At 38.0% G+C, this 7,318-nt stretch overlaps 1 protein-coding gene across 1 annotated transcript in view; it reads left to right on the forward strand.

Moving 5' to 3' along the window:
- LOC118342836 (oxysterol-binding protein-related protein 10) overlaps window positions 1-7,318 on the forward strand; it is a gene marked incomplete at its 5' end in the record, with an annotated part of 55,748 nt that overhangs the window by 32,134 nt on the left and 16,296 nt on the right.

Consider the following 7,318-nt stretch of genomic DNA (forward strand, 5'->3'; position numbering starts at 1 on the left):
TCTTAAACGTACAATATGTCATTTTTGCCGCAAGATGAAGTTTGATGACATTGTGTCGTATCATGGGAGTTGTTGTCTTCACCACCATTGGTGTCATTGTGTTTAGCTTCATCGTTCAGGAGCTTTCTACCAGGAGTCGAACTATCCGCATAAGTCTCCTCCTCTCCAAATAAATGGACCTGGTGATTAAAAATGGTGAGGAAAAAAAAAACTGAATAAAGCAGTTTCACCTTAGAAATCGTTGATTCTCTGCGCTGTCTGGTGGACAAAGGACGTCGCGAAGGTTACATTTTTAGTTAACAATGACCAAGATGTCATGAGCTTCTGGCAAGACGACCAAAATGCTGACTCGTGCATAGGGGACATAACACTATTGATGGGCGTGAAACGCAGTGTAAACTGAATAAAATTACAGATTTCTCTGTAAAATTACAGAGTTCTCATTGTTGAAAAATTATGGACTTACATGTGAAAAAATGTAAGTCCACAAATTTGTATAATAAATACCATAGGTCTAGTGTTTATAGACAGTTTAATGTGGTTATATACTATATCTTCAAGTATTGGTCTACCAGGATACTCCTTTCTTTGAAATAAACATGTGGATTAAGTGTCTTTATTGGTAGAGAAGATTCTCCCAAGGCTTAAAACAGGCCTATTTGTCTTCTCTCAGAAAACATTTTTCAGGCACATGGCTTTCACTATTTTTGTTTGTACGTTATTCTTTGTTTGTACGTTAAAGGAAACTGTTAAAGTCAGCTGCCAAAAAACATTAAATTAATGGGCAATGTTTTCATAAGATTCTACCCAGAGAACATAAGCAATCACATGAACATGATTAAGAAGGCTTAAGTGCTCTGACCATTTTCTAACAAAAGTCTCAAGTATTTGATGTCAGACTTTCCAAAAGCTCTTGAAGACACAGACGAAGACATTTAAAAAAAAAAAAACACATCTCGAAACAATGAACCTGACTAAATATTTACCATGATGGATTACCTATCATTTCAAGGCTCAGTAAGTTGATTTTCTTGCTGCAGTGAAGTGAATTAAAAGTGAACGGCCACTTTGCAAAAAAGGAAATGGTATGAAAAATCAGAATGAAATAACCCATTCATTCATTCCTAATTCTTAAACTTCCTGTCTGTGCCAGTGGACTGAAACAAAACTGTGGTAGTGACAATGCTGAGACAATTTCTGCTTCACTTTATTTTTCATTCTTTCATGTTTGGCCTTGTTGCCCAGCAAAGGAAGCTCTCTTCTTCTGAAAGTTTTAACAGAGCTGCTGTCACACAAGTGGGTCACACAGTATAGAGCTGGAACTTAGCCGATCCCAGGAGGGGGCTTCATGAATTCTTGCCTGCCTGTCTGCTGCAGAGAGGGGCTGTCTGGACCACCCTGTATCAGTGATAGGAAATGGAAGTCATGTGACGGTGACGTAAATGTGTAGGGCGGATGACAGTGTGACGCTTAACAGATGTATGAAAATGTTGCTTAACTTCAAAAGGCAATATCTACCCTAAAGGAAGGAAACTTGTATTTGTTTGAATCCCTGTGAAGTACTTTGTAAACTGCTACATGAATTGAACTTATTACAATATTATCATAAAATACATGATTCTTAAAACGCAGTTAATCGTTCCCTGTCTTGCATTTTTGCTTGTGTATTTTCCTTGTTCCCATGGATACCTTAGAAACATAGATAAAATGCTATAGTGGGTATTTCAGTTATCTAAAACATCAGCAGTAAATATAATATGTCTCAGAATCAAACAGGAAGGATGTGTTTCTAGACTCACCCCTTCTGCACAAAGTCGATGATTTTAGTATATTTCTTATCCTCCATTTGGACCACAATGCTCTGTAAAAATGGCAAATTGCAATTGTAGGGAATTCTAATATGTAGTTGAAGTATGCAAGGCAGGTTGAGAGAAAGCCAACACTTGGACAATTAACAACAAAGTTGGAGAGAGAAGGCGGCTCTCGTGAATGTGCATGGCTATTTGCCATTGCTTTTAGAGTTGATGATTTCCGACTCGCTTTGTGACCATGGCAACCGGAGGAAATGATACAGGAGCTGACTTCACAGATATGAGTTCGTATCCCTATAACACTTCCTCGCCTGCAGAGAGCAAACATTAATGAAAACAGTCCTGGAGCAACATCAGCTTCAAAGTTTCATTATCAGGTCTGGCTCAAAAACACATTTATAGTGTTAGTTACCAAAACTTGCTGCATAAATCATGTCATATTGCAAACCATTTCCTCTGATCTAAGCTACAACCTACTTTTTTAGCTACCTATGTGATGAGATTACAGTAGGTGGATAGCAGTAGCTAGTGGTGTATGGCCTCCATTAGATGTGCACATCACAGCAGCCATTTTGACGATTGCTACACAAAAAACACAATTAGGTAACACCTGTGTTTACCTGACTATTTCATGTCAAAATGGCTGCTGTGAAAAAGATCATCACATCCACAAAGTAAGATGGAGAGATTTTTTTGCTTGAAAAGTGACCAGAATGATTAATTGATGATCAAAATCTGTTGATAGACTGTGATTAGTCAGCTACTTTTTGTAGCTTTATCTTCACACAGTCAGACAAAATGGTGGATGTAACAATGTCAGCTAAACCATAGACATATAATACATAGTCACCACTTTAGCCTCTTCGGCCCGTTGCTGGGATACGTCATACAAAGCACTATAACATACATTTCTCAACCGATTTCATTTTGTCGTTTTTATATTAAAAGATTTATGAGAATTTTTCATCGTCTCCACTTACTTAGAATCTCTGTAGTTAATAGGCCTAATAGAGCGAGATGCTCAAGAGAGGAGTGTATGTAGGCTTGCAGGAACTGAATTACTTTACATGTTGGAAAATAATTTGTTGTCATAATAATCATAAGTGTTACCATGGTTTGTAATGTGCTTGTCTGTCATCTCTGCAGGACTGAGGGCATGGTTCAGTTCCACACACACACACACACACACAGACACACACACACACAGCCATTTTTTTCGAACACGTAAGTAATTCCAATATGGCGGCGTTGCTGGCGTACGATCCAGGGGCGGGTCGCTATCTATGCATATATGTCTTTGTTGAAACTGCCATGGAGCTTTTCCAGTAGGGGTTCCTATAGCAACAGATTGTTCAACTAAAAACCAACCCGTGTCACGGTAACGATGGCACAAAGTTTGATTTGATCATCGTATAAACATGGATCACCTTTCTTGTAACACTTCTGTCACATGAATCACATTGATCCTCGGAGCTGTTGTTCTATTATTTAAACGTAACGGAATAATGGAAACCTCAGCTGTGAATAACAAGAGGAAGATTAATGGGGCAAGTGTCATCTCAGCAGCATTAACTGCCACGCCCGCTCGTAATAGCCTTTTTGTCAAATGTTAAACTTGTGTCAATGCCTGTCAAAACTCTGTGTTGTTAAAGGGAGCAGCCTCTCATGTCAGATCTTGTAATGGGCTGTCACTTGTTTAATTCTAACCACAAAACATAGGTACAAGGGGCAGGAGGTGGGGGGGCATTTTACTCTTGATGTGAGCAGTGAATCGGCACCCTGGCGACGGCCACGAGGGATTTAGCTGTGCTGGCAGCGGTCTAATCTAGAGGCACAGAGATATAATCTGTCACATTAATGATCATTTTCTATTGACATATGAGTGTAAAATGGGTATTACAGCGTTGCAGTGTCAACCCATTTACAGCTAATTGTCAAGCTGTTCAACATACTTCATGGCACACAATTAAGAGCAGAGAAGGGAGGCAGCTCGTAATGGTGATTTGGCACCTTTTAAAGACATTTCTGACAGTATTATGGCAGTTATGATTCAGAGGGCCTTGGCTCACAATCTGCACTGCCACTGTCAGTATGTTTCTGCCTACTACAGTGTCCTATTAGGATACTGTGCTCCACTAATGAGTCATGCCTGTCATAAAATAAGATACATACATTGAGGAAACTATAAAAAATACCATCTGAGACATAGATGTTTTGATCATATTTTACATATTTTTCTCAATAAATGTTACCTCAAGATACATTTAGCTTATTACACCAACAGCCACAACAAGACTTAATCACGAATGCTTCAGAATTAAGCTGTTACACAAAATTTTTATTGATAATTGATAATAATAGTGGAAAAATATGTAATGGGAAATGTGTCACTTGTGGTAATGAACCCAGAGAGAATAATCTGTCCCTCACTTTTGTGTAGCATTTTACCATCTTTCAGCTTATTGTTTTGGTTTTATGGCACATAACTGCAGACAAAGTTAGCAATCAGTTGGTGAATATAGTGGAGTGTTTAGCAGAAACAGACATTTCTTTACTTTACTCAAAAAAACATGAATGCTAATGTCGCTCTGTGCCTGCTGTATGTATAAATGGGCAATACGCTCACCATATCAACCTTTTAAGATAATATTTCAATGTTGTAGCTTATTTAGGTTTAAGTCCATCACAAAATTGCAAGTATTACATTATACTCCTCATGACCTACAGTCTCATATTATAATTTCGAGCAACATTATGTACTTTTTCTACCTTAAAACACCTTCAAAATCATTTTGATGCTACACTGAGTCATAATAGGGTGAATCTCACTCTGCAACCTGTATGCCCATTCCTGCACGATAAAACGTTTGGTTTCAATAAGTGCACTACGCAGTAAGTTACACACCATTAACTATGTCACTGATTTTGGTGAAACTGGATCATATTTTATGCTCTGCCTCAACTCTGTGATTTCTGAGAGTTTCCTGATGGACATGTTAAAAATGGTCTTTTTTCCTCATACTGTCATTAAGTGTGTGACTATATTGTCAGCACATCAGCATCTGGAGTTAAAAATGACGTGGAAATATCTCTGAAAAGAAGGGCTTACACTTCCCAAGTAAAATCATTTTTGAAACTTGCTTAACGCCCCATAAGTGAAAATAATTTGTACTCTATCCTGTCAAGTTTAGACATTAGCTCTCAGAAGACTGTCAAGCCTGTCAATTACTGTGTAAACAGTGAAAGTGGTATGTTAACAGTTTTGTTAAAGTACAAAGCTGAAATTGTAGTCTTCTTTCCAAAACCACCCAGTACCATATCATCTACTGTCATCACAAGATAGAAAATCTGTGTAGGTGTCTTAAAAAAAAGAAAAGAAAAGAAAAGCAGACATCTTATTTTGCACTGACACATTTAAAGTTAGACTTTTTACCGCAGCCCGTCACTGCTCTGTAATATTTTGCACTTTTCCTCCTGCCTGCTTCTCAACTCTGCCCTGCAGCTTCAACCAGATTTCATTAGAGCCTTTAAAGATGCTCTGGCCGGCGTTTGAAGAAGGGCAGAGAGAGACGGAGGAGATGCAGTGCAGATTGCCAAGGCGCATTAGTCCACCCTGACACTGACGTTTATTCATCTTTTAATGAGATTCAGCGGCATCATCCATCTGATGACTCTCCTGTCCAGTCAGAGTGATTGAAAGTTTTGTCTTGGCATGAAGGAGATGGAAAGGTTGAGAAGGATAGTTGAAAGATTTGTCTTGTGTTGATTAAACCTGTAGACACTCAAGGTGATGTTTAGATAATGAATGGCAGATATTGGGGGTGTAATAATATACCTACTGTGTATTGTTTGGCCATGTAAAGGTGGATCTGGTGAGGTGGTTATTTTGCCATCTTGTGGTAGGGAAACACAATGCAGATGAAGTTACCTGCAAGATGCTTTGGGCCACTGAATCAGGAGGTATGGTATTTAACATTTATTCTTTGTATGTACAATGAATGAAAACAAGAGATGAGACTTGCATTATTAATGGATTTAATGACATTTTCTTGTTTAGCTCATATTTCAGTATTTGTTGGCCAGATGTCAGCCCACCTTAAAAACAAAATGTTTAGTTTCCACTACTGCTCAAGGTCAGCTCTTGATCTAATCTTCACTTTCTAATCTTGGTCATTTGCCAGTTTACCATTCCCCCCTGTAATCTTGTGAGTAGTCTTGAGCGCAAGGGAGAAAATACATTACCCCAGAATAATAAAGGTTTGCTATTTGAATTATTTAGCACCACAGTCGCATTTTATATTCGGTCCTAGTATGCAGGCAACAAGAGGAAGCACAGGGCCAGTGCGTGACTGTGGGAAAATGGAGGAAAAATTTGCTTGTGCTTGCAGAAATCAATTGCAAACAGATGCACCTGTGCACGTCTTTGGCACATATTAGACTCATCCACTGTGTTATGGATTTAAACTCTTGCTGGAGAACAGAAAGTTAATGACAGACCTTCAGTCAGTTCTGTATTAACAGAAAAAGAGAGGAGGTAGGAGACCTGTTGGAGTGCTTTCTTTCTGATGTCCGTGTCAAAGAGATATATATTTTTTTTAGATCTTCTTCTATAAAAACTATATAAAAAGGTGGAAATTCTCCAGAAAAGTAGTTAAATAAGATGTTTTTATTTCCTTTCTCTTTTGTCCTTTCCTGCATTTTGAGCTAGTCTCTGAATTATTTCTTTTTTTATTCCAGCAGAGGGCAGCAAAGTCCTCTGATGAGCAGCTCTTGTGTATGATTCATTATATTAGTCAGCTGCATTGCCAGAGGGAAATGTGAAAATTATATTTATTGTAATGCTTTAACAGTGTCTGATAATCTTCGTATTTTTAGACTAGCATGTGTGGTCAACTTGCACCATGCAATGGAATAATGAATTTAAGTTTATTCGAGCTAAATCAATAAGATGTGTTTTGCTTCTCAATTTGCAAATGACAGTCAGCCAAAGTAATAAAATAGTGTTTTTTTGTGATGATGCCTCAATTTTACAAGTCTTATTATCAGGCATAAAGGCCTTGTCAGTCCCAGAGTGAAAACCTCAAATAAAGAGCTGCGTGTTCTCGGGTCTTAACTCGGCATGGAAAATATCAACCCATGACTCACTCTGTGCTCCGTAATCCGCTCTCTTTATTGAACTCTAGATTTAGTTTAGGAAACTGGAAATACCATCTGCCTGTTGGAAAATACTTCCCTTCTTGTCTCTTACTGCACTTCTATTGGAGACATCCCAAACTTTGTGTTTTAAATGAAAACTTCTTGCTGTAGGCATGAAACACCACAAAAATATATTTTATTTATTTTGAAAGTTATCTGAAAACTTTGTCTAAGCTCGTTGCTGTAGTTTGTTTTCCATGCGTGCCTCAGACATATACGCTTATAAATATGACGTACATAAAAGTCACTCATCATACTGCATTCAGAATGTGATGAAAATAGTTTTAAAGTCTTAATCAATAACATTCTGA

The sequence above is a fragment of the Morone saxatilis genome, unplaced genomic scaffold, assembly GCF_004916995.1.
Source record: "Morone saxatilis isolate NCDOM2014 unplaced genomic scaffold, NCSU_SB_2.0 Contig9, whole genome shotgun sequence".
Taxonomy (NCBI): Eukaryota; Metazoa; Chordata; class Actinopteri; family Moronidae; genus Morone; species Morone saxatilis.